Raw genomic sequence first — 26927 nt, forward strand, 5'->3', positions numbered from 1 at the left:
GGACAGGTGAAATCTTATCATGTAAAGCAACCATAAACACATGAAAAGACCTAGGTTTACAATTTATGATTAAAACTCTACTATCTACACAATATACATAGACATAAAATGTAAAAACTTAAATATCTTAGAAACAGTAGCCAATCAGTTGTTTTAATTGTCATATTTGAATTCAGCACATCAAAATACATAATAAATAGCACATTTTATCTCTGAAGCAGACGACTTCTCAAAAATTGTAGACCAGTGTTATCAGTCTCCTTCTGCAGGCCTTTTGTGAAAGCCTCTTCCTGTAGTCCTCACCATGGTGTGGCCCTTGTTCAGCTTGGCTCAACTCCATGTCCTTCTCCAGATGGCAGTTTCTCTGTCAGCACATTAAGCTGTCTACAGAAATGTCTATTTTGAAGTCCGGAGAGATTTATTAAACTCTTTTCCCATTCCTTAATTGTTCTGTTCCTGTTTCATAGGTCATCATGCTACAAGTAATTTGATGCAATTGCTTGGTTCAGCACAAATAATATTGCTAACATTTACCGGACTATAAGACAAAATAGCTGTCCTCTCTGTACCCATACCTGGTTATTCTCTACACTTTGTTTGATAGTTAGGAGGATGACTACATATGTTATGAGATCTCTGGGGAACTGGCAGTCAAACAGAATATCAAGCCAAGTGTCATACAGGACTAATAATATTTCAGTGAGATTCACTTTACAGATTTTCACTTTTCATTGGCTTCACAGCATAAGTGTATCAGCTTCTTTATTATAAAGCAATGCAGTGTTATACCTTTGTTCATTACTAGTTAGGTGCACACACACACACACACACACACACGGTTTCTATTTAAAATATTTGACTTTCTCCAAAATGATTGCAATACTTTTTCTAGTGAAAGCACTACATCAATTAAACGTCCTTAAACCGATGGTTCTGTTACAGAATGCTGAAGATCAATTTTAATTTTCTATGTAGTTTCTAAAATAAGAGGTTATACTGCCGTATCAAGTCACAGCTTGATCTACAATAGCTCTATTATGAACTTCTAGGCATAAAGCATATAAGATAGAAGAAACTGATAAAAGATGAAGTTACTTCAGAATTTAGTAAGAGACTGTGGTCAACTTAGCTAGGGACTGTTGCTGTTACTCAATTTAACTCCTCTGTGAACCACAGACTCAGCATCTACTATTTGACATACTTTAATGGTTTAGGCCTAAAATATGCCAGGGATTATGCCCCATGCCTGGATGTTTATGACATTGTTATTAATAATACATTCCATATTTTCTGTGTCATTAATAGTGCTGACATGTCCTTGCCAGAAGGATATTACAATCTCAAGTGAAATTCTGGCCTCAGGGAAGTCAATGGGAGTTTTGTCATTGACTTCATTGGGGCCAGGATTACATCCTGATCACCTAAACCAATTAAACATCATTGGCCTGGTCCAAAACTGACCGAAGTGAATGGAAAGAGTCTCGGTAACTGTAGTGGGCTTTCAACGAGGCCCCATGTTTCAAAGAGGAATTCAGGAAATAGCTCCCCCTGGAAGTGACTTAGCATACAACTGTTTGTGTTTATAGGTTGTATCTCTCTTTTCTGTACTATTGATAAATATTCTATGTGTATATAAAGTTATTTTCCTATTTTTATGCAGCCATCTCCTTACAGAGAGGTTTTAAATCCTGGTAAAACCTTAAAATATCCCTCACAATTAGGAGGATACTGTGAGCCATGAATATATGTGTGTGGGGAGGGTGGTGTTATGTGGTGTATAGGAATTGGGTAGTATCCCTTTAAAGAGCTGGGAGCATTCTAGTGCAGCGGTTCTCAAATGTTAGCAACCCAAGGACCCCCATTTTGGGTTAAAAAATTTCAGGGACCTCCAAGCTCCCTTGCTCAGCCATTGCTCTGCTCCCTTCTCCGAGGACCCGCTCCTGCCCTGCTTTCTCTGAGGCCCTGCCCTCTGCTCATTCCATCCCCCTTCCCTCCGTTGCTTGCTCTCCCCAACCCTCACTCACTTTCACCAGGCTGGGGAAGGGTGTTGGGGTGCAAAAGGGGGTGTGGGGTGCAGACTCTGTGAGGGAGTTTGGGTGCAGAGTGCAGGCTCTGGGCTCTGAGAGGAAGTTTGGATGCAGAAGGTGATGTGGGGTGCGGGCTCTGGGAGGGAGTTTGGATGCATGATCTGGGAGGGAGTTTGGATGCAGGGTATGGGGTCTGGACTGTGGTGGCTCCCAAAAGCACAACCCTCTGGCCGCAGTCTTGGCGGGTGGGAGGGGATGAGGCAGTGGGTCTGTGCACGCTGCCCCCACCCTCAGGCACCACCCCTGCAGCTCCCATTGAATGCAGTTCCTGGCCAATGGGAGCTGCAGAGTTAGCACTTGGGGTGGGGGCAGCATGCAGAGACCCCCTGCCCCTCTAGGGGCCGCAGGGATGTGCTGGCTGCTTGCCTTAGCTCCAATGCGCCACCAGACTCTTAGCATGCAGGAGGACCTGGGAGGGATGGGGAGGAGTTGATCAGTGGGGCCCGCAGATCCCCTGGGGTCCCCTCGGGGACCCCAGTTTGAGAAATGCTGCTCTAGTGGGCTTCTGTGACTCCACTGCTGTAGCCATCCGAATTCTGCTGGAGTTGAGCAGAGGCTGAAGGAACTGGGTATGTTTAGTTTGGAAATGAGGAGTACGTGATAGTGATCTTCAAATACTTGAAAGACCTCCATAAAGTAAGATGGAGAAAAAAAAGTTCTCTCTTGCCACAGAGGACAGGACAAGAGGGAATGGGTTCAAAATATGGAAGGAAAAACATCCTAACTCTGAAAACAGTAGGCCAATGGAACAAACAGCCCAGGGAAGTCATGGAATATCCTTCACTAGAGTTTTTCAAAATGAGGCTGTATTGTTATCTGTGTTGAATGGCTTAGACACAACAAATCCGGCATCTTCGCAGGGGGTTATACTAGATGACCCTTGCAGTTTCTTCTAACCCTGTGGCCTGGTCTACACTACAAGTTTATTTCGAATTTAGCAGCATTAAACTGAATTAACGCTGCACCCATCCACACAATAAAGCCCTTTATTTTGATATAAAGGGCTCGTAATATTTATATCTGTACTCCTCCCTGACGAGGGGAGTAGCGCTGAAATCGGTATTGCCATTTCGAATTAGGGTTAGTGTGGCCACAATTCGATGATATTGGCCTCTAGGAGCTATCCCACAGTGCACCATTGTGACCGCTCTGGACAGCAATCTGAATTCGGATGCACTGGCCAGGTAGACAGGAAAAGCCCCGCAAACTTTTGAATTTAATTTCTTGTTTGCCCAGCATGAAGCGCTGATCAGCACAGGTGACCATGCAGTCCCAGAATAAAAAAAGAGCTCCAGCATGGACTGTACGGGAGATACTGAAGCTGATCTCTGTATGGGGAGATGAATCTGTTCTATCAGAACTCTGTTCCAAAAGACGAAATGCCAAAACATTTGAAAAAATCTCCAAGGCTATGATGGACAGAGGCCACAACAGAGACTCAACACAGTGCTGAAACTTAAGGAGCTGAGACAAGCATACCTGAAAGCCAAAGAATGAAATGGACGCTCACGGAGGGAGGGGCGACTGACGACTGTAGCTATCCCACAGTTCTCGCACTCTCCGAAAACCATTTGAATTCTTGGCTGAGTTCCCAAAGCCTGAAGGGTCAAAAACATCGTTGCAGGTGGTTCAGGGTATATATAGTCTCCCCCCACCCACCTCCGTGAAAGCAAAGGAAAAAAATCCTTTCTTGCCTTTTTTCAATGTTACCGTATGTCTACTGGATGCTGCTGGCAGATGCGGTGCTGCAGCGTTACACAGCAGCATCCCCTTCCCTTCCCTTCCCTTCCCTTCCCTTGTGGATGGCAGATGGTACAGTATGACTGATATCCGTCATTGTCATCCCGTGAGTGCTCCTGGCTGGCCTCGGTGGCCAGGGGCACCTGGGCAAAAATGGGAATGACTCCCAGGTCATTCTCTTCTTTAAGCTTTGTCTAATGGAGATTCAGTCCTGTCTGGAATATCATAGCAGCTGGAAGCTGCCGTCCCCTCCCCACTTTGATCTCTGCTTGCAGAGGCAATAAAGTCAGTGTTGTTTCAAATTCATGCATTCTTTATTACTTCATTACACAAATGGGGGTATAACTGCCACGGTAGCCCAGGAGGGGTGGGAGAGGAGGGAAGCAACAGGTGGCGTTGTTGCAGGGGCACCCCTTAGAATGGCATGTAGCTCATCATTTCTGCGGGATGTCTGGGGCTCTGACCTGGAGTGGCCGTTTGCCTCTCTGGTTCTTTAGTAGGCTTTCCTGATAGTCTAGGCAGGACTGACTCTCCCTTTAGACAAAACTTAAAGAAGGGAATGACCAGGAGTCATTCCCATTTTTGTCCATGCGCCCCTGGCCGACCTCACCGAGGCCAGCCAGGAGCACCCATGACAGTAGCAGATGGTACAGTATAACCAGTAACCATCATTGTCAACTTGCAAAGCAGCAGATGGCACAGTATGGTTGGTAACCGTCTTTGCTAACTTGCAAAGACAAGGGGATGCTGCTATGTAGCGCTGCGCTACCACGTCTGTGAGCAGCATCCAGTAGACATACGGTGACAGTGAAAAAGGGCTGAACGGGCTCCATGGTTGCCGTGCTATGGCATCTGCCCCGGCAATCCAGGGAAAAGGGCGCGAATTGATTGTCTGCCGTTGCTTTCACGGAGGGAGGACTGACTGATGACATTTACCCAGAACCACCTGTGACACTGTTTTTTCCCCATCATGCACTGGGATCTCAACCCAGAATTCCAATGGGCGGGGGAGACTGTGGGAACTATGGGATAGCTATGGGATAGCTACCCACAGTGCAACACTCTGGAAATCGATGCTAGCCTCAGTACATGGATGCACACCACCGAATTAATGTGCTTAGTGTGGCCACATGCACTCGATTTTATACAATTTGTTTCCAAAAACCGGTTTCTGTAAAATTGGAATAATCCCATAGTGTAGATATACCCTATGATTCTATGGTTCTATACCAAATTAAAACATTTCACAAAGCAGATAAATAACATATCAAAATGTATATTCATTGCAGAGCTTCTGATATTTGCAAGCCCTTCCCAAAGCTGATGTCTTTCTGTTGCAAATACATTTCATTGCTAGGTAGCCATAACACAGACCTGAGTTTGTAACGCAATATGGCAGCCAAACAAACCAATGTAATTTTGACACAGCATATGAGCAAAATTTCCAAACAGCTTCTGTTTTCTGCCTGCCTTTGCAACACAGCAGGACATGCGGGTCAACATATCCACTTGCGTGTTCCCACCCAGAACTCCAGATCATGTTCAGCCACTGAAAATCGACCTTCAATGATGCCAAGTGTTGGGATTTCACTTCTCTGGGGAGATTAATATAATACTGCTTCCCGATGGGGAGAAGTGGGGATATAATGGGGGTACACCAGTCCTTTAACATGAGGCTATTCCATTCCATGAATTCTGAAGTAAATAAAGGGATGAGAATAGGGAGTAGCAGGTGCTGGGAGAGAGGAAGTGGTCCCAGGGAGGGATAGTTGAGTATCTTGGGGGAAACCAGGCTATTTCTTTAAGACCTAGGACCAGGAGCCTTGTAGTCTTTCTGTCAATGTTGATAAAGTTATAAAACAGATACACTCAGACACACACAAAACCCCTTCTTGAAGGTCATATTCCAGAGGGAGTTGTTGACTGGAGTTTCAGTCTGCACTAGGGACCTTTCCAAACCCAACTGATGCCATTGGAGGTCTCTCCATTAGTTACAAAGGATTTGGACCATAGCTATTTGCCAGGTGTTAATACTGATAGCTTTCCTTCCTCAAGAAAGCAAGGACTTCTAAATTTCACTTCCCTAACATACTATGGTGCTGCATAGATAATGTTCATTGTTATTAATTGTAGCAGACACACCTGTTCCTCTCCTTCTTAAATCCTAGCTGTTGTTTAATGCTCTTGGAGGCTAAGCACACATGGCTCAGCCCAGGGGCAGAAGGCAAAGGAGCCCTGAAGCCACAGAGATTCCTTTCCTGCCTTGCAGTGCCACTTTTCTGCCGCTCACAGGCTAGGCCAACAGTGGCTTCTCTTACATACAGCAGCATTACCCAGGCTGCCCAGGGGTAACTCCACAGCCGTGTGCGTTTCTTTCTGGATCTCACAATCATCACCCTAATTAGGACTTTAAAGAAAGTGGTAATAGCGTGAAAAAAAAGGAAGCAACTTTAGTAATTACCAAACAGGAGATGCTCTCAGTAGCCTGGTGATGACAGTCCCGCTCGCTGTCTCTCTCATCCAGATATATGAGCTTCAGGTAGTCACGCTTTCACTCGTACTGCCTGTTTTATACAGTTTTTGAATTCTTGGTTTCTTCTTGGCAACACTGCTGTGGGCCAATCAGAAAGTGATCCCCCCCCACACACACACCTCGGAAAGATTTGAAATATCCAACCACAATTTGGACATTGGAATTCTTGCAACTCTGTCTCTGGAAAAATCCATGGTGCAAAATATATTGTGCCATCCCAGATTGCGTAAGACATGTTAGGCCACAGAGGTTTTTGCAAAATATTCTCTGCAGTGCTCAGTGGTACAGGGATTGCCCTCTTAGATCTGACAGCCTCCAGCAACATCTCCAGCACCACCTCATCTCCAGTGTTTGCAAGAGGGACAGGATAGCCCTAAGATGGCAGCGATGTGCTGCTCACGCTTTGGGACAGTTCCCACCAATCTCTTTATGGAGCTTTTACAGCCTCCATATCCTGCCAGAGCTTCATATATGGTCAGGGGTTGGGGCTCAAACATCCCATTGTCAACATTGCTTTTATATTTTAGAATAGGGAAATCAAGCAGGAAACACAAAAGTCTGGAGGAGAAATTGCAGGGGCTGTGCCTGCTCCCTCAGCCTGCAGGAGAAGTGAAGGCAACAATTAGAAGTACAATAATATCTATAGCCAACAGGAAACAGAAGTAACAGATCACAATCACTGTGAACTGTATGGAAAGAAATGCAACAATACGATAAGGGAAGCTAAAGACATCAGAGAAGAATCTATGTCTGGCTGAGATAAGGACAAGGAATTTTTTAAAGCTATCAGAAAGAAAATAAATCCTAACCATGGTATAAACCCATTCCTAGATGATGAAAGAATTGTGAATAGCGAATCTGAGGAATGGAAAACCTGTCTTATGAAAGGAGACTCAAAGAGCTTGGCTTGTTTAGCCTAACCAAAAGAAGGCTGAGGGGAGATATGGTTGCTCTTTATAAATATATCAGAGGGATAAATATCAGGGAGGGAGAGGAATTATTTAAGCTCAGTACCAATGTGGACACAAGAACCAATGGATATAAACTGGACATAAGAACATAAGAACATAAGAAAGGCCGTACCGGGTCAGACCAAAGGTCCATCTAGCCCAGTATCTGTCTACCGACAGTGGCCAATGCCAGGTGCCCCTGAGGGAGTGAACCTAACAGGCAATGATCAAATGATCTCTCTCCTGCCATCCATCTCCATCCTCTGACGAACAGAGGCTAGGGACACCATTCTTACCCATCCTGGCTCATAGCCATTTATGGACTTAGCCACCATGAATTTATCCAGTCCCCTTTTAAACATTGTTATAGTCCTAGCCTTCACAACCTCCTCAGGTAAGGAGTTCCACAAGTTGACTGTGCGCTGCGTGAAGAAGAACTTCCTTTTATTTGTTTTAAACCTGCTGCCTATTAATTTCATTTGGTGACCCCTAGTTCTTGTATTATGTGAATAAGTAAATAACTTTTCCTTATCCACTTTCTCAACATCACTCATGATTTTATATACCTCTATCATGTCCCCCCTTAGTCTTCTCTTTTCCAAACTGAAGAGTCCTAGCCTCTTTAATCTTTCCTCATATGGGACCTTCTCTAAACCCCTAATCATTTTAGTTGCTCTTTTCTGAACCTTTTCTAGTGCTAGAATATCTTTTTTGAGGTGAGGAGACCACATCTGTACACAGTATTCGAGATGTGGGCGTACCATGGATTTATATAAGGGCAATAATATATTCTCAGTCTTATTCTCTATCCCCTTTTTAATGATTCCTAACATCCTGTTTGCTTTTTTGACCGCCTCTGCACACTGCGTGGACATCTTCAGAGAACTATCCACGATAACTCCAAGATCTTTTTCCTGACTCGTTGTAGCTAAATTAGCCCCCATCATGTTGTATGTATAGTTGGGGTTAAACTAGGAAGTTTAGACTTGAAATTAGAGGAAGGTTTCTAACCATTAGTGGAGTGAAGTTCTGGAACAGCCTTCCAAGGAAACTAGTGGGGGCAAAAGACATATCTGGCTTCAAGACTAAGCTTTAGAAGTTTATGGAGGGGATGGTATGATGGGATAGCCTAATTTTGGCAATTAATTGATCTTTGATTATTATCAGGTAAATATGCCCAATGGTCTGTGATGGGATGTTAGATGGGGTGGGATCTGAGTTACTACAGAGAATTCTTTCCTGGGTGCTGGCTGGTGAGTTTTGCCCACATGCTCAGGGTTTAGCTGATCACCATATTTGGGATTGGGAAGGAATTTTCCTCCAGGGAAGAGTGGCAGAGGCCCTGGAGGTTTTTCACCTTCCTCTGCAGCATGGGGCACAGGTCACTCGCTGGAGGATTCTCTGCAGCTTGAGGTCTTCAAACCACAATTTGAGGACTTCAATAACTCAGACATAGGTTAGGGGGTTGTTACAGGAGTGGGTGGGTGAGATTCTGTGGCCTGCATTGTGCAGGAGGTCAGACTAGATGATCATAATGGTCCCTTCAGACCTTAAGTCTATGAGTCTATGAGAAAAGGCAGACGTGTTCACTAAATATTTCTGTTCTGTATTTGGAAAGAAGCAGGTTGTTGTACTGATTTAAAATTAAAACTAATGTTAAAATATATTTATATAATACATAGGTTGGAAAAAGAGTGTCTGTACATCTGGGTATAGTGCTTAGATTATCCAAAAATACAAAGTTTGTTTTTAAAAGACATATGATACATACAGTACCTAATTAGCAATAACCCAAATTTAGGTGAATAGATTTAATAATACAGTTTAGATATTAGAATCTGAATACTTGGGTATATCACTCATGAAAAGTTGTACAGAGATTTGGTTGTGGAAAGCAAAATATATCAATGAGTGGAGATTGTCCCTCAGTAATTGAGAATTAGGTTGTTGTCTATTTAGAAAATACAGTCCATGAGGAAAGTATTTGTTACTTTCCGGACTGCGCCATTACATGAGGGTGGTGACTGCTGTCCCTTAATAACTAAGGAGGATGTTAAACAGCATCTGCTAGTACAGGGGTGGGCAAACTTTTTGGCCCAAGGGCCACATCGGGGTTGCGAAACTGTATGGAGGGCCGGGTAGGGAAGGCTGCGCCTCCCCAAACAGCCTGGCCCCCACCCCCTATCTGCCGCCTCCCACTTCCCGCCTCCTGACTGACCCCCTCAGAACCCCCAACACATCCACAGACACCCCACTTCTTGTTCCCTAACCGCCCCCCCGGGACCCCACCCTCATCCAACCTTCCATTCTTCTTGTCCCCTGACTGCCCTGACCCCTATCCATACCTCCTCCCCCTGACAGACCTCCCTCCCAAGGACTTCCACACCTATCCAACTCCCACCCCCAGTTCCCCATTCCCTGACCACCCCCCTGAACCTCCACCCCATCCAACCGTCCCCTGCTCCCTGTCCCCTGACTGTCCCCTGGGACCCTCTGCCCCTTATCCAACCTCCCCATCCCCCACCCCCTTACTATGCTGCTAAGAGCAGCAGGAGCTCGCAGCCCCGCCACCCAGCCAGAGCCTGCCATGCTGCCCAGCAGGAGCGGCGGGCCAGAGCGCTGGTGGCGCGGTGAGGCGAAGTGAGGCTGCAGGGGAGGGGGGATAGCAGGGAAGGGGCTGGGGGTAAGCATCCCCAACTGGGAGCTCCAGGACCGGACTGGACGGTCCCGTGGCCCGGATGTGGCCCATGGGCCATAGTTTGCCCACCTCTGATCTACACACATCAGACATCATCAGCCTGGTGCAAAACTGGCTGAAGTGAAGGGAAAAAGTCCCATTGTCTTCACTGGGCTTTGGATAAGGCCTGTGGAACACAGAGGAATTCAGAAAACAGCTCCCCTGAGAAGTGGCTTCACACCAGACTGTGTGTGCAGGTTCTGTATCTCTTTTATACACCATTAACGAATATTTAATATATTTACTTCATTTTCTGATTTCATGCACCCACCCTATACAGAGAGGTTACAAATTGGGGTAAAATAGCAAAATAACCGTAATAATTGTTCGTACGTTGCTGAAGGCAGCGTATATGGAGCCACTCTGCAGAAAATAACTCCCTCAGAGCTGTACAAAGACCCATGTGGAAGTAAATGGGGAGGGCTGTGTGGTGGAGGTGCTGGCAGTGAAGCTACTGGCAGCATGGAGAGGGGCAGTCTGGGCTGCACTGAGCAGGGCCTGGCATACAGCACAGAGGGCTCAGCACAGATGCCCCAGGGTGTTTTCCTGTAGTTCTTCGTTACAGTAACGAGACTGGAAATCTGGCTGCCGTGTGTGATGTATTGAAAACTGGGTTAAAATTACAAGCTGTACTCTGAAGTTTGTCTGACATATCCTGATCCTGCTTTCAGGCTGGCAGGCTTGGAAGGAAACATGCAATCTGTGTCCTCCTCAGTCAGTCTGCAGAGAGCCAGCTCAGAGTAAGGTGGGGTGTGTGGACCCCTCTGTTTTAGGGAACAGCCTGTGTTGTCTCTCTAAGTTTTGGGGTTCTTGTGTGTCATCATTCTGATTTCTAAGAAATGAAATCGGGGTACGTTGCAACCTTCCAGCAAGAGTATTTTATGTTTTTTATCTCACTTCTCAATTTGTGTGCCATGAACATAATCCCATGGAGCAATGACTTGGGAGGTCATAGACCATACAGATAAGCTTTGCCAGAACCAACTCCTCTTGAAACCAAGAAATGAAAAGGATTTGTAGCATGTACAAGAAATAGATTCAGATCAATTGACGTAAGTTCTTAGAAACACAAACAGCTGCATAGACCAGGGTGACATACCTACCCATAGGGATTCAACATTCTATAGGGATAAGTGTGTTTTCATTCATTTGTATTGTTCTTTCCTTTAAAACAATGGATTTCTAATTAACAGAATAGAAACAGCACACGCACACAGACGTTCCACCATGACACATGTGCACTTGTCAGCATTGTGATTTCACACCAACTAGATTTTATTAAAAGGGGACAAGCCAATCTCTTTCTGGGTGATGAAAGGCTCCTGTTTAGATTTCTCCAGATCACAAGGTTCTTTGCATCCCCAGGGATCAGTGTGCCTCATGCAGTTTTATCAGAAGGTTTCTGACCAGCTCTAATAAGCGCCTTAATCTCAAGAGAACAGTGTCCCCACTACAAGGATGGCACTGGACCAGTAACTGGATCACAGGAGCTCTAGCAGCACAGTTCTTATGGTTCTTGTGATTCTAAATGATCACTGGTGTCCTGTCTCCGGTGTGTAGTTTGATGTGTATCCAGACTGTGATTTCTTTGCTGAACTGATAGGCACTCCTCTAAACACAAAAGTACAGTGTGCCAGAGTCAGGGAAATGACATGAGAGCTGTTCGGTTCCATAAAATGGTGAATATAGGGCACTGGCACTGAACACTGGCACCATTTTCCACAGGGGGTGGTGATTTTAACTGACAGACTAAATCTCTGGTTTTTAGGACACTGAAAATCAATCGGGTTCTTAAAAGAAGAATTTTATTTAAAAAAAAAAGTAAAAGGATCACACCTGCAAAATCAGGATGGAAGGTAACTTTACAGGGTAAATAAAAAGATTTAAAACACAGGGGATTCTGCTCTGACTCTGCTTCCCAGTTACAAAACAGGAATAAAATTACCTCTTAACTTAGGGAAAATTCACAAGGTAAAACAAAAGGTAATCTAATACATTTCCTTGCTATTACTTACAATTTCTGTATTTTTAGATGTATTATTTCAGGATCTTTTTAGGAGCTGGTTTACCTGCTTGGTCTCTCAATTTGTCCTGAGAGGGAACCAACAAAGAGAGCACCAACAAACCTCCCCCCCACCCGGTTTGAAAGTATCTTCTTTCCCCATTGGTCCTTCTGGTCAGATGCCATCTAGGTTAATTGAACTGATTAACCCCTTACAGGGAAGTGATTCTGTACCTCTGGCCAGGAGGAATTTTATGTTACTACATACATAAGGGTTGTTACCCTTCCATTTATATTTATGACAGTGGTAAACGCAGGCCGGTCTTGGAAAGTTAGTCTCAGGGGGTGCAAGACTTCATGTAGGCGTTTGATATATTCCTGTGCAGTGTCAGAGATCAGTGGGAGGGGAGCTGGGGCTACACATCTTTCCCCCAATGACATTGTTATTTCAGTAATGAGTTCGAAAGGGTGAAACTCCTGTACTAGCGTTAGGGGTTGCCCTCATGGAAAGAAGGGCAGCGGGTCATTGTGCTACCCAGTTGGTTCCTTAACAATAGTATCCTCAGAAAGAGGGCACAGGTGAGGTCCCCTGTAGTTGGCATCAAAGTAGCAGGAATAAGAAGATTTAAGTGTGCAATTGTAATGTGTGGGCTTAAGAGGGTGCACTTTTACAAGGAACCAGTTGAAGTAAAGAGTGAATGATGTTACCTACCACATCCATGACCTCAGGTTTGAGAGGGTATTGCTTGGTAGGTGGAGGGAGTTGACTGGTAATCTGGATGGATGGAAAGAGATGAGCAGGCACCAAACTGCAAGACAGCTTATTTTCTGTCCAGACAGAGGGGAACCTGGAACATAATTCTTGAAAAGGAGTAGAGGTGTCCCAAGTGAGAGCCACGTATTGGCAGTTGCAACATAGAGAGAAGAGAGAAATGTATTATTATGGAGAGGAGAGGAATGGCATGAGTATGCATAAGAATATTAGTAAATGTAACTGTATTCTGAGCGAGGTTAAGAGTTGCTGCAAGGTCACAGAGGACGTCCATGCCCAAAATAGTTCTTTCTGCATTTGGAGCGACATAAAAGACAGAGTCAGGAAGAATAGATTAGATTTTACAAGAACAAGGTAGCTTTTATAAGCCGTGACTTGTGCACCTCCTACCCCTGAAATAGTAATACACTGTTTAATAGTGGGGATAGGGAGGTCAGTAATGGGAACTGATGCTCCCGTGTACCTGAAAATTGTGCATGGCCAGCCCCTTATTCATGCTTGTAAATGTGGTCTTGAGGGATTTATATCTGCATTAACAGTACTGATGAGCAAGGTGGGGAGGGGGTGTTAGATCCTAGCGGATCATGGAATTTAAAAGCCTGGCCATTTTCTCTTTGCTTAGGTATGAGGAAGGGTTGGCAGCTGATTGAGATAATGGTTGGGGCTGGTTGCCCAAGGTTACTTGGCTTGGGCATCCCGCTTCCCAGTGTCCAGTCTCCTCACATACAAAACACAGTGAGGTGTGGGGGATGGGGTGACGGGACTAGATAGAAAGGGCAGTGAGGTACTGTGGGGATTCTGTCCCTGACTAAGCTTTTGGGCCTTGTGCCTGCAGTTTTTTTGGGTATGTCCGAGACATCCACAGTTATAGCAAATTACACTATCTTTTGCTGTTACCACAGCAATGCGAGCAGACTTGCTTTTTATCTCATTAGCTTGTCTGGCTTCGCATTCAGAGGCCCACCTACAGATGGATTCATAACACTGGTCTACAATTTTTGAGAAGTCGTCTGCTTCAGAGATAAAATGTGCTATTTATTATGTATTTTGATGTGCTGAATTCAAATATGACAATTAAAACAACTGATTGGCTACTGTTTCTAAGATATTTAAGTTTTTACATTTTATGTCTATGTATATTGTGTAGATAGTAGAGTTTTAATCATAAATTGTAAACCTAGGTCTTTTCGTGGGTTTATGGTTGCTTTACGTGATAATATTTCACCTGTCCTGTTTATGTAACACTTTAAAATCAGAAAAAGGGTTATCTAAGTAAAATTTATTATGAAACAAAAGGCAAAAAACGATTATGTACATAGTTTAGTCCTATTCAGTGTCTACTCGGCGCTTCTTGGCTTGTCTCTTGTATTCATTAAATGGAGCATCTCTTGTCACTGTCCAGCAATAGTCTGCAAGCATTGATGGGTTCCATTTGCCCTGATAGCGTTTCTCCATTGTTGCAATGTCCTGGTGAAATCGCTCGCCGTGCTCGTCACTCACTGCTCTGCAGTTCGGGGGAAAAAAATCTAGATGAGAGTGTAAAAAATGTATCTTTAGTGACATGTTGCAACCAAGGCTTTTGTATGCCTTGAGAAGGTTTTCCACCAACCACCTGTAGTTGTCTGCCTTGTTGTTTCCAAGAAAATTTATTGCCACTAACTGGAAGGCTTTCCATGCCGTCTTTTCCTTGCCATGCAGTGCATGGTCAAATGCATCATCTCGAAGAAGTTCACGAATCTGAGGACCAACAAAGGCACCTTCCTTTATCTTAGCTTCACTTAACCTTGGAAATTTTCCACGGAGGTACTTGAAAGCTGCTTGTGTTTTGTCAATGGCCTTGACAAAGTTCTTCATCAGACCCAGCTTGATGTGTAAGGGTGGTAACAAAATCTTCCTTGATTCAACAAGTGGTGGATGCTGAACACTTTTCCTCCCAGGCTCCAATGACTGTCGGAGTGACCAATCTTTCTTGATGTAGTGAGAATCTCTTGCATGACTATCCCATTCACAGAGAAAACAGCAGTACTTTGTGTATCCAGTCTGCAGACCAAGCAAGAGAGCAACAACCTTCAAATCGCAACAAAGCTGCCACTGATGTTGGTCATAGTTTATGCACCTCAAAAGTTGTTTCATGTTGTCATAGGTTTCCTTCATATGGACTGCATGACCAACTGGAATTGATGGCAAAACATTGCCATTATGCAGTAAAACAGCTTTAAGACTCATCTTCGATGAATCAATGAACTCATCTGGATAGTGAACGATGTTGAGGGCTGCCATCACACCATCGATGTTGTTGCAGGCTGAAAGATCACCTTCCATGAAGAAGAATGGGACAAGATCCTTTTGACGGTCACGGAAAATGGAAACCCTAACATCACCTGCCAGGAGATTCCACTGCTGTAGTCTGGAGCCCAACAGCTCCAGATGCTAGCTGATGGAATGTTTGGCTAATGCACAGTCCACTTTTTCTTCTTTGACACACCTTTCCCAACTGGAGGCACCATGCAGAAGTAACAATTGCTGGTATGATCTGTTGGCTCTCTCCACATCATTGGCCCTGCAAAAGGCATAGATTTCCTTTTCCTGTTCAACCACTGGCGAAGTTTTGTTGCACAAGTGTTGCAGCATATGTCTGGGGCCCACCTCTAGTGCTGATCTCCAATTTTGCAGCCAAAATAAAGGTGATAGGCTTTCTTAACTATAGTGGTTATACTGCGCTTTTGTGATGCAAAAGTCACTTCACCACAAACATAGAAGAAGTTATCTGCACTGTTCACACAAGTACGAGGCATCTCTGCTCACTTTGGCTAAACAGAAATGTGTCCCTTTGCAAAATCAAACACTGACAAACAAGAGAGCACGACACTGTATGATTTCTAGAGCTGACATAGGGCAATTTGTTCAGCAGGGTGATGTAAGCTTGGTTATGATTGCATCATCCATGACTTCTAGGAATAACATGATGCAATTCATATCATGTATGACGCAATACCAAGTTCAGATTGCATCATTCATTGTTTTGCCTAAAAAGCAAGTACTGTCCAAACCCAGTCATAGATTTATTCATAGATCCAGTCAAAGATGTATTTTAGTCATTTCTGGTTTAAATTGAGATCCCTTCCCTTTATAACTCACTTATCCTCTGCTATTCCCAAGTCAAGGGTCGTATATACTGACCCAATAGCATATCTTGAAAACTAGAGCCAATCAACAATTTTAAGCATCATTTTCGTTCTCAGTGATCCAGAATTAGTAAAGTTTGACTACATTTATTTCAGAAGCATTTTGGCTGTAGAACAGTGTTATTTTTTGCCAGGCAAATCCTCACCTTCACTATAACAGACAAAAGTAAACACACAACCTGTTGATGTGGCAAGCCGGGCTGCTGCTGCAAATCACCTCTCAAGGTTTGCTTGGTTCCCACAATTCAGAGAGGAAAGACCCAGAAGTGATAGGGCTCAGACTATGGCTAGAAAAATGTAAGAAATATTGAAAAGGTTCTATGAAGGATGTCACAGTTATGGGGCTGCTGGCATCTCTGTGACCCCTCACTGGTCTTTAGTCTGCCCCCCCACTCCCCTCAGGCATTAGGCCTCAGGCTCTGAGCTGTCCAGGGGTGGAGTCACACAATTATTCCACTCTTTGATGAGGATAGGACCTCATCCATGCCAATTCTTTATTGCTATAGAGCTCTGACTAGGCACCTGCGCCTCTTCCCTTTGGCAGCCTGAGACCAGAGTGGTACAGTGACAAGCAGCCTTCTGAGAACAACTGGGTTTACTTTGCAAATGGTAGAAAGCATTAAAGAATATAATTTTAAAACACCAAGCAGCCAACCAGGGGCGGCTCTAGAAATCAGGCTGCCCCAAGCAGCGCGGTGCGCTGCGCCGCGCCGCCCTTCCCCGGTCCCGCGGCGGGTCCCCTTTTCCCGCGGCTCTGGTTGAGCTCCCGGAGCCGCGGGAAGAGGGGACCCGCCGCAATCATGCCGCTCGTCCCGGGCTCCGGTGGACCTGCCGCAGGCCCTGCAGCAGGTCCACTGGAGCCAAATGCCGCACCCCCGGGAAAGGGCTGCCCCACGTGCCTGCTTGGCGCGCTGGGGTCTAGAGCCGCCTCTGCAGCCAACACATGTTTATAGTCTTCTAATGTTATGCTTCACTTCTAGTTAAGCTATATGGGATTCATTCCTAAGTTACAGGAGAAGAACAAACCCATGCCCAAGTGGGTCTCCGCTGAGCTGGAGTGAGGGGACAGAAGTGTGTCCCCCTTGGTACCTCTGGCTCAGGAGTGGGAGCTACGGCTGCTTCTGCACTGAACAAGTGTTTGGCTCCCGAATGCTGGGCTTAAAGTGTGCACAGACACACTTACTCAGGCACACACAAAATCTCCCCAACACACTCTCTCTCACACACATGCAGTGTCCCTCACACACTGTGACTCACACTTACTCACACCCCTCACACCCCTCACAGTTACTGTCCTTTGTTCCAGTTTCTCTCAGGTACCCTATTTGGCAGGGCTTTATTTGTGTGTTTTTGGTGGCTTTGTATTAATTGGCAGTTTATTTAGTTAAGAGCCAAATCGCTTTAGTTACTTTCACAAAGCCTGTGGCTCATGCGGCTGCACAACAGTCACAGGAAAAGTAACCTCCCCGCTTCCCCTGGAAAAAAAACACAACAGCTTTAAACATGTTTTGGATTTTCAGGTTGTATGTATTTGATTGGATTTTGATTTGATTAGAATGGAAATCCAGGCTTGATCGGCTGGGGGGGAAAGGGTACTTAGCTATGGTCAGTTGTTTATTTTGCTTTAAATAGTAGTATATGTAGATTGTTTTGTTTTGTTTGTGTGAGCACATGGCTAATTTTAAAATATAATACATTACTTTCTCCAATTTAAGGTGATTAGCTAGTAGTATTATTTAACCAGTCATTTTTTCCAGAAGTTTGCATTTGTTTATTGTTATTATTGTTAATGTTATTAGTATTAATGGTTTGTTTATTATTTATTTAATTAATTATTGGCTTAAGGTTTTTTTTTCTGCTGATTTTCTGTGAATAAATAGAGCAGTAGTTAGCTGCCATGGATGAAGTTTAAAACCTATCTGTCTGTATATATTTGTATTCTCCTGTTGAGGAAAACATAGTGTGACGGGTTGGATCACAGAAACCCCCTTGGGGCTGCCAACTGATGTGCCAAGACTACTTCTGCCCGTGCTTTCCTACCCTGGCAGCTTGGGACTTCAGTGCCCTGCCTGGTTTGAGCCAGACCCGCTAGCCTGCTGCAAACCCAGACCCAGGTCTGAACCATGTCCCCTTACAGATGTAGGCTTAATTGAAAACAACATAAGAAATGTCCAAGTCTTTAACACTCAGATCCCAATTCCCAATGGGTCCAACCTCCAAATAGATCCGTTTGGGTAAACAGGGTAAACTCATAAATTGTTCGCCCTTTATAACACTGATAGAGTGCTATGCACAGCTGTTTGCCCTCCCCCGGGTATTAATATATACTCTAGGTTAATTAATAAGTAAAAAGCGATTTTATTAAATACAGAATGTAGAATTTAAGTGGTCCCAAGTAATAAGAGACAGAACAAAGTGAATCACCAAGCAAAATAAAACAAAACATGCTAGTCTATGCCTAATACAGTAAGAAAACTGAATACAGATAAAACCTCATCCTCAGAGGTGTTCCTTTTACAGACTAGTCTCCTTCTAGTCTGGGTCCAGCAATAACTCACACCCCTCACAGTTACTGTCCTTTGTTCCAGTTTCTTTCAGGTATCCTTGGGGAGGTGCGGCTATCTCTTGAACCAGCTGAAGACAAAATGGTGGGGTCTCCCACGGGCTTAAACAGACTTTCTCTTGTGGGTGGAGACCCCCTCCTCTCTCATCTCTCCTATGCAAAGTCCAGCTCCAAGATGGAGTTTTGGAGTCACATGGGCAAGTCACATGTCCATGCATGACTCAGTTTTTACAGGCAGCAGCCATTGTCCACATGCTATCTTGAATGTCTCCAGAAAGACTTCTTATGTGGACTGGAGCCTTCCAAGATCCATTGTTTGTTAAGTGTTTCTTCATTGGGCACTTAATTTGCACATTCCTTTCTCAAGAAGCTGACTAAATGCTTTACTAAGGCTACTTAAAAATGAAGCCAGTACACAGTCAATAATCATAACTTCGAATACAAAAATGATCCATGCATACAAATAGAATGAATACATTCAGTAGATCATAACCTTTGCAGAGGTATGTTACATGGCATATGTAGCATAAAACATATTCCAGTTACGTCATATATACATTCAGAAGCATATTTCCCTAAAGCCTTATAGGGTGCACCGTCACACATAGATAAAACACATGTTTAAGTGCGTATTGTTAAACAAATAAATATGTATGTGTGCCCACAAGATGTCTACTGCAGCCACCGCAATTTCCTGTCTAAGGTCTGCTCAGAAGGTCTGTTCCTCCAGCTCATCAGTACAGGATAGGAGAGAGCTCATTCCGTTATCCTCAGGCAAATGGCCAGGCTTATGCGGTGGGACCTGATAGATAGACACAGGCACAGAGAAAGAAAACAGATAAGGTTAGGACACCAAAGGTACCAGACTTGACTTTCCTGATATTTCTAAGGTAAACCACAAGCAAGCAGAATTTTTTTTTTTTTTTTGAAAAACACAAACTTTCAGGTTCACTGGTGCCTTATACAGAAGCAAAATGGAGCGCCCTAGGTGTGGTCGTCAGTGCAACAGCCATATGCCAATTAAGGTCAGATGCTTGGTTTCCAATCTGCAGCTGGAAGGGACACAGCTGGAGTATGAGCACATGTGGGGAAAGAAGAGGCCTGAGCTGGCCAGCCAGGCCGACATGTCTGTTTCTTTTGTTCCCACTGGCAGGGAAGTGTCCAGTGTCCCCATCCTGTCTCTGTGGAGAAAGTGGCAGGAGAGGTGATTACCACTTCTGCCTCCCTCCACCCACAGCAGACAACTGCAATAGGATGCAATGGTTGGGGGATTAGATGGACAGATCACCCCTGCTCTAAACCCCAACCAAAGAGACATAAGATCAAACCAGGAAAAGGGGTAAGAGTGTCCAGATGAGGTGTTGCTCCAGCATAACTACAGAGTTATAATTGTACTGGTATAGTTATATCAGGAGAATTTCCCACATAAGCCACTAGCTAGCCCTGTTCTGCTCCTGTAACTCACCGGAGAAGCCCATCTAGTAACATGCAGTGAAGTGTAAAGTTAAATAAGTCTGAACCTGTGTGTCGGCTCTTTGTTCTCTCAAAATCAATTTCTCTAATGCTTTCTTCTGTTTGCTAGATCTACCCCCTTGTTCTCAGAAGGTTGTTTGTCACTAGCTGTTATCATAAGCTCCCAAAGGTAAGAGACAGAAGCCAGACCAACCTGCATGGTAATAAGAGGTTGACATAGACGGGGTGCTGTACCCAAAGCCGGTCATAGGATATGTCAGAACTGCAGTCAGAGGTGTGTCTGCAGCCCGTTTAGAGGTACCTGAGCTAGCTTTATTTAGCTAGCTGGAATAACAATATCAGTGAAGTCCTGGCAGCTCAGGCAGCAGCAAATGCTGTAAAAGTCCACACGGGACCCTGGATATGTACTAGAGTTTCTCACCTGTGCTTCTGTGGCATTGCTGCTATTGGTTCCTCAGCTGGCAAGATCAAAGCTAATTAAGGTGTGTGTCCATATGCTGCAGTCACACCTCTGATTCCAGTGTAGACATATCCTGAGAGTGGGAAACTTGTGAAATTGAACTCAGGGCAGGTCAGTGCCCAAGTCCTAATGCGTAAGAGGAACACTAGAGACCAGCGAGGGGACAGAGGTGCAAGCAGCTCTTATCTTAACATCCAGCATAGAATCCTTTGCTTTTTCTTACATTTTCCAGGCAGAATATAAGCCCAATCATTTCTCCTTCTCTCCTACGTGAATCATGTGAATGAGACGAACTCTGAGAGGTGTTTAGCACCAGCAAGCACCATTGGATTCACCAGGCTTGGCACATCAACAATTTGTGTCTGTACTGTTGACTAGTATTGCTTCACATGGAGTCATGTCAAGCTGGCCAAGCATCACACAGCATGGAGGCCCTGGGAAGTGGCCTGAAGTAGTAAGTTGTTGATCAGAGCTAAACCAGTAGGTATTCGTTATATGTCGCAAGACGTTTTGCACAAACCACGGTGGCCTAACATGTCTTACACAATCTGAGATGGCACAAGCTGTTTTGCGCAAAGAATTCCAACGTCCAAATTGTGGTTGGGCATTTCAAATCTTCCTCAGAAGTAGGGGTCACCTTCTGATTGGCCCACAGCAGCTTTGCCAAGATGAAACCACACGCTCGGAAACTGTATAAAAGAGGCAGTTTTAGTCAAAGCATCACTCCCTGAAGCTAAAATATCTGGAAGAGAGAGACAGTGAACTGGACTGTCATCACCTGGCTACTGAGAGCACTCCCTGTCTGGTAACTACTATAGTCGCTTTTCTGATAATTACCCTGTTAATTCTTCCTTTAAAGTCCTGTCTAGGGAGACGGCTGTGAGATCCAGAAAGGGGAGAAGAACACAGCTGTCATGACCCCTGAGTGAAGGAACTACCTGAATGAAGTTTCTAGGTATCTCTAGAAACCACTTGGGGTTGTGTGAGGCGGAGCTGGAGAACGTGCCTTCCTGCCAGTTTGAATGGAGAAGTAGCAAACTATACACGTGATGTTTATTCCAATGATAAGTTGATTATTTTAAAGCTACCTGAGTTAAAACCATCGACAGGATAATTCCAGTTATCCAAATTCCCTTTCTCCGGAAATCCTAGTTATCCAAATGCACAGTGTGTCCCCCCATGCTACCCTGTGTTAATTAATCCCCCACTGATTAACTAAGAGTAAGGCTGTGGTACCTTTGAATTGGGAGGATTTCTGGGTTTAGGGCTGATGACTGCAAGAAAGGGAGTGGAGGGGAGCAATGGACAAGGTAGGGCAGGAGAGAAAAGGTGGGAGAGAGAGAGAGAGAGAGGGAGAGAACATGCAAGAAAGAAACAAATGAAGGGGTTAAGGTGAGGACTGAAAGGAGAAGTGTTCAGGGAGAGAAAGGATGGGGAGAGACCGAGAAAAAGCTGGGCAGGGGGGAGTGGAAGGAAAGGAGGCAGAGAAGAGGGTGGAGGAGAGAAACGGGGAAGGAAAGGCAGAGAGATGCAGGAAGAGGGGGAGTTGCCAAATGGGACTGGAGCCTCCTTGGTGCTGCTTGAGTGCTTTCAAGCACTACCAGCCCTGGGCTCCGCAAGACCTGGTACAAATAGGAACGGTGGGGCCGTCTCCCTCCTCCACTGCTGTCAGTGCCAGGAAATATCATTGAAATGATCATCTAACCACTGTTATTCTTTCTGTGATTTCTGACTTCAAGTGCTGCATTAAAGCATATAAAATATATAAATGTGTAATAATTCTCCACTCTGCACTTTGACAAAACGAGGAAGAAGCTTTGAATTGTCTGGCAAGCAAAACATTGTTTCACCATTGGAATATTTAGTAAAAGTGGCCTAAGACCAAAGGTTCCTGGTAAAATTCCAGGGAAACTGGAATAGTTTCAGTGAGAAGTTCTCAGCCTGGGGGAGGAGATTGTCACACTTTCTAAGGGGGGAGCATTGAACCTTCTAGTAATCCAGTCACTATATAGTGTCGCAACGCCACCCACTCAAATTTGACACTGCTGGCCTTCCCCATCACGATGGAAGGGCAACTGGGCCATATTTGAATGGCACTGTGGGTGGCTGGATCAAACTTGAGTGAATGTTGTGGAGCCGCCTGTATTTCTCTGAGATCCTCCTCAGACATTTATGGAGCTATATTCATAAGAGATTGTAAAACACATATTGAAAATGTCATTTGGATTAAAGCAATGTTTCTACAGGTCAGCATGTCACAATCCCCAGTGTCCTACTGTCCTCTGTGTCCTCTATGTCTTGGTGTTTCTTCTTTCCAGTGACTCTAAGTTCCTGGCCAAACTTCAGCCATGAAGATCCTTTTCCTGCTCTTTGCTGTGGTCTTCTTGGTGCTCATGGATGCACCAGGTAAGATGTCAATGAATATAATCAATAAAGGGATATCTGGGAGTCTCTACAGAGGTGATCTAATGCTGTCCATTAGTCATTTTTTTTCTTATGAGCTCTAGCACCTGCCCCCAAGAAAAGCCATTGAGATTTGACTGAATTATGAACAGTCAAAAAATATCCATGCCCCCTTCCCAGTGCTTTCCTCAGATCTTGCTGAGGTTTGCCGCTTAAGCCACCCCACGTTCTGTCATCCTGGCACCTACTCTTCTTATAATGGGCAATCACAGAACTGAACATCTGGATGCAATACTGACAAATGAAGTCTGGCAAACCCCTTTCAATATATCCTTGGGTTTGGGAGATGGTGCATAGGGCTAGGAGCCAGGAGATCATGACTTAAAATATAACTTCTCCTGCTGACTAGTTTTAATAATTGTGCCTTTCACAACCTGGCATTATAAAATAGACAGCCTTCCCCACTGAGAGGTTACACAGCTGGGTACAGAACTGAAATCTCTAAAATGGCAGCCCCTCATCACAGAGTCTTAGCCCCACTGGGTCTCAAAACCTGCCACAACAATGAGCTTCACTTTGTTTTGAGAAATGATGTCATCTGGGGGTGGGACATTGTTTGCAGCCATGACAATGAATCAGGTAGGGTTTTGGTTTCTATCTGTTGGTTGTAGATGGTTTTGTGAAAACACAACAAATGTTCTAAATTCAATACTCTAAAAGATTTGGCTGTGCACATTTGGGCTGCCTTTTCAAAATGACAGGCCACTTAGGTATAACCAAAAATTGGCAACTGGTGATGAAGAAACTATTCTCAACTGAATCTTGCAAAGAAATCTGAGCAGAGTCTCACAGATACACAGGCACTTGGCCCTGAAGAGACTTTTTCAAGCCCTTCACTTTCAAAACGTTGTAGTTATCCAACTGAGCACTGAGCCAGTTCAAACCTGCTTAGCCAAATTGTATTGATGACACTGGCTGGCACATCATTGTAAGAACCAGAGGGAATCAAAATCACACCCCAGCCACAAAGGAAAGTCAGCAATGCAGGCAGCCATTTGCTTCCCATTCTTCAATTGTGTGAGACAGTGAAGGACACCTGTACTCAGAGCTACAGTTCCAAAATCTGATGCTGGAGAGTCAGTGCCCCTGTTTAATTAAATCACTCCATTCTCTTAGGAGGCTGCCACTGAATGTGGATAGAGCTACAACCATTTAAACAGCACTAATGCTGTGATAAATGTTCACACTGGAAGACAATTGGGCTGATCTGGCCAGGTGCCAGTGAATGGGAAATGCCTGGCATCCTGGAATCACAGCCCTTATTTACCCTACTCTGCAGAATGATGATGAAGACTCTATTTCTTTGGCAGGATTTGCCCACGCTAGGCTGTCCCGAAGCGAATGTAGACGCAGAGGTGGTCAATGTTACCCTGACATATGTCCCATGCGTTATAGGACCATTGGAAACTGCGTTGGTGGTGGCAGGTGCTGCCGAAGGTAAACTCGACATTACACAGGAGAGATCCTGCAGTGTGAACAGAACTGTTCATTACTCTCTTTCCATTTAAGACCTGATGAACTTAAAGCAGCTACACTCTTCGCCCTTTATTTTTCCTCTTTTGCAAACCAGGGGAGGTAATTATAAAAATCTTAGCAATGTCAGTGTGTCCATTGTACAGAATGAATTTTAATGGTTTAAGCAGGAAGAAGGTTTCTCCATTAAGTTAACTGAGACACATTGCAAACCTGCAGCCCATTCCATTCCTGTTCTGCTTCTTTCTGACTGTATGTGCCATAAAATGTAGATGGAGCCCAATATGGTCACATTAATGTAGCAGAAAAAACAGGACCCAGAGAAGCATTTGAGAGGGTGAGAATTTCCCCCACCCACTAAAACACCAGAGAGGCAAACTTGGGGTAAGAGATGTGATGTAGGAGCTACTTGCTTCTGCAGAATGGAAGCCAGGGACCTAGGCTGGAGTGGCCATGCTACCGACTGCTGGGCTGCTCTCCTGGCCAATTCACTGAGCATGCCCAGAGATCCATGTTCTCTTCAGGCAGGGCGGCTAGCATTGGACTTCCAACAGAACAGAGGCAGGCTTGAGGTGGAATTAGAGTTTTCCTGCATTCTTAAAGAGTTAGTTACAACTAAATAACTATCTGTCATTTTAGCTTCAGCTGTAGACAAGGTGAGTTTGATAGAACAACTATACATGGATGTGAGTAGTGCTTTTCTAAAGTCTAAGATTTTTTTATAGGCAGCCAGTTAAGCAGTTTAGAAACATATGATATAACTATCCCCATTAAAATGCTGTAACTGAATTTTACGGTAGGGATAATGGATTCCTGAACAAAGAACCTCTTCACTCACCATTCAGTGTCTGGGCGGTTTCTCTCGTTCTTTTTCAACGGAAAAACATCAAAAAATCTGATTATCTTTTCTTTATACAGGAGATAGTGTATCTGATTGCCTAGGCAGGATCTCTGGGAATCTGGCAGACAGCCACTTGCTTCTAAAATCATCAGATCCTGCTTCAATGGAACCCTAAGTGCTGTTCATTTGGGCTGTAAAGAACCCTGTGAGCTGGAGAAATTCCAGAAGGGAGCTCCTGTACCATCCCTATAAGATTTGTTACTCTCTTTTTAATAAAAGCAAGCTGGTGTCAGATCATCCTGCAGAAGTGTGTGAGTGTATTGGCTGTTTCTATCATTCTTCTGCGTTAGAAATCCATCTCATTTATCTTTTTTAAATTAAAAATAAAATAAAATAAAATGAAAGAAAACAGGCCCTATCACATTAACACCACACCAGGGTATTTATAGACCATGGTACGCACATCTCTGTATGTTTTTCAATTAGCTTCTTTGAGTAGATCTTTATTTCTTACAGTTGTTACATAGCCTATGAGTTAGTGGTGTCAGAGGAGCTGAGTTCAGTCCCAGCTGGACTGTACAGTGCGTAACCATGAAAACGGTGCTTCTAGACATTCCCTCTGCTCTAAAACCTCCTTATACTCTTTATAACAGGGGTGGCCAAACCATGGCTCTTTTACAGTTCAAATACAGCTCATGGAGCCCCACACACCCCCACCCTTCTCTGCATACCTCACTTGGGAGAGGGGAGAAAGAGCTCAGGGTTTCTGCCCTGTGCTGGCGTAATGGGGCTAAGGGCTTCTTCTGCTCAGCAGAGAGAGGGAGTCTTGGGGCTTCAACCCCATAGGGCTTCAGCAGGAGCAGGGTCAGTAATTTTGGCCACCCCTGCTTCTTAATAATAATAATAATAATAATTAATAATAATAATAGTGACTATTATCTATCGATCACACTGTGTTAGAGAAATGAAATTGACAAGTCTCCATTGCCATGGAGAAGTTACAATATGACTATACCTCTACCCTGATATAACACGAAGAACAGGCAACATGACTCAAGAAACTATAGGCCAGTGAGTTTGACATCAATCCCTGGCAAAACAATAGAAAATATGACTCAATCAATAAAGAATTAAAGATTAGGAATATAGTTAATGCCAGTGAACAGGGTTTTTAGAATATTAAGCCTTGCTAAAAAAACCTACTTTATTTTTAGATGATTTTAAAGTTAGTTGATAAAGATAACTGCCTGGAGGTAACATAATTATATTATTGCAAAAAGCTTGACTTGCACTGCACAAGGTTCTGAGTAAAAAGCTAGCACCATATAATCTCAGGAAAGCACACATTAATTGTAATATAATATAATACAATATACTTGTCAATGGGGAATCATCATCTAATGTGGGTATCTTCAGTGATTTGATTAAAGTGTTTAAGTATATTTCAGGGAGAAAATACCAGATTCTCAAGGGCTATTTAATCTAGCAGAGAAGGCAGAACAAGAACCACTGGCTGAAAGCTGAAGCCAGACAAATCAAGTTAGAAATAACATAATTTTTTTTTTACAGTGAGGGTGTTTAACCACTGGGACAAACTACCAAGGAAATGAGGTATTCTCCATTTCTTGGTGTCTTCAAATCAAGGATG

At 44.2% G+C, this 26927-nt stretch overlaps 2 long non-coding RNA genes across 2 annotated transcripts in view; one reads left to right on the forward strand and one right to left on the reverse strand.

Annotated features, from left to right (window-relative positions):
• The window catches only part of LOC120401438, a 37784-nt gene extending 31418 nt beyond the window's left edge, over positions 1–6366 (reverse strand). The window contains exon 1 of the long non-coding RNA XR_005596449.1: positions 6289–6366. This is a non-coding gene — a long non-coding RNA (uncharacterized LOC120401438). The remainder of the gene's footprint in view (positions 1–6288) is intronic.
• Positions 6367–21179: 14813 nt separating this feature from the next.
• Positions 21180–25562, forward strand: LOC120402304. The gene is made up of 4 exons (XR_005597131.1): positions 21180–21307; positions 22821–22908; positions 24276–24402; positions 25357–25562. It is a non-coding gene; the product is annotated as an uncharacterized LOC120402304 (long non-coding RNA).
• The last annotated feature ends 1365 nt before the right edge of the window (positions 25563–26927 follow it).

This window comes from Mauremys reevesii, linkage group 3 (assembly GCF_016161935.1).
Source record: "Mauremys reevesii isolate NIE-2019 linkage group 3, ASM1616193v1, whole genome shotgun sequence".
NCBI lineage: Eukaryota > Metazoa > Chordata > Testudines > Geoemydidae > Mauremys > Mauremys reevesii.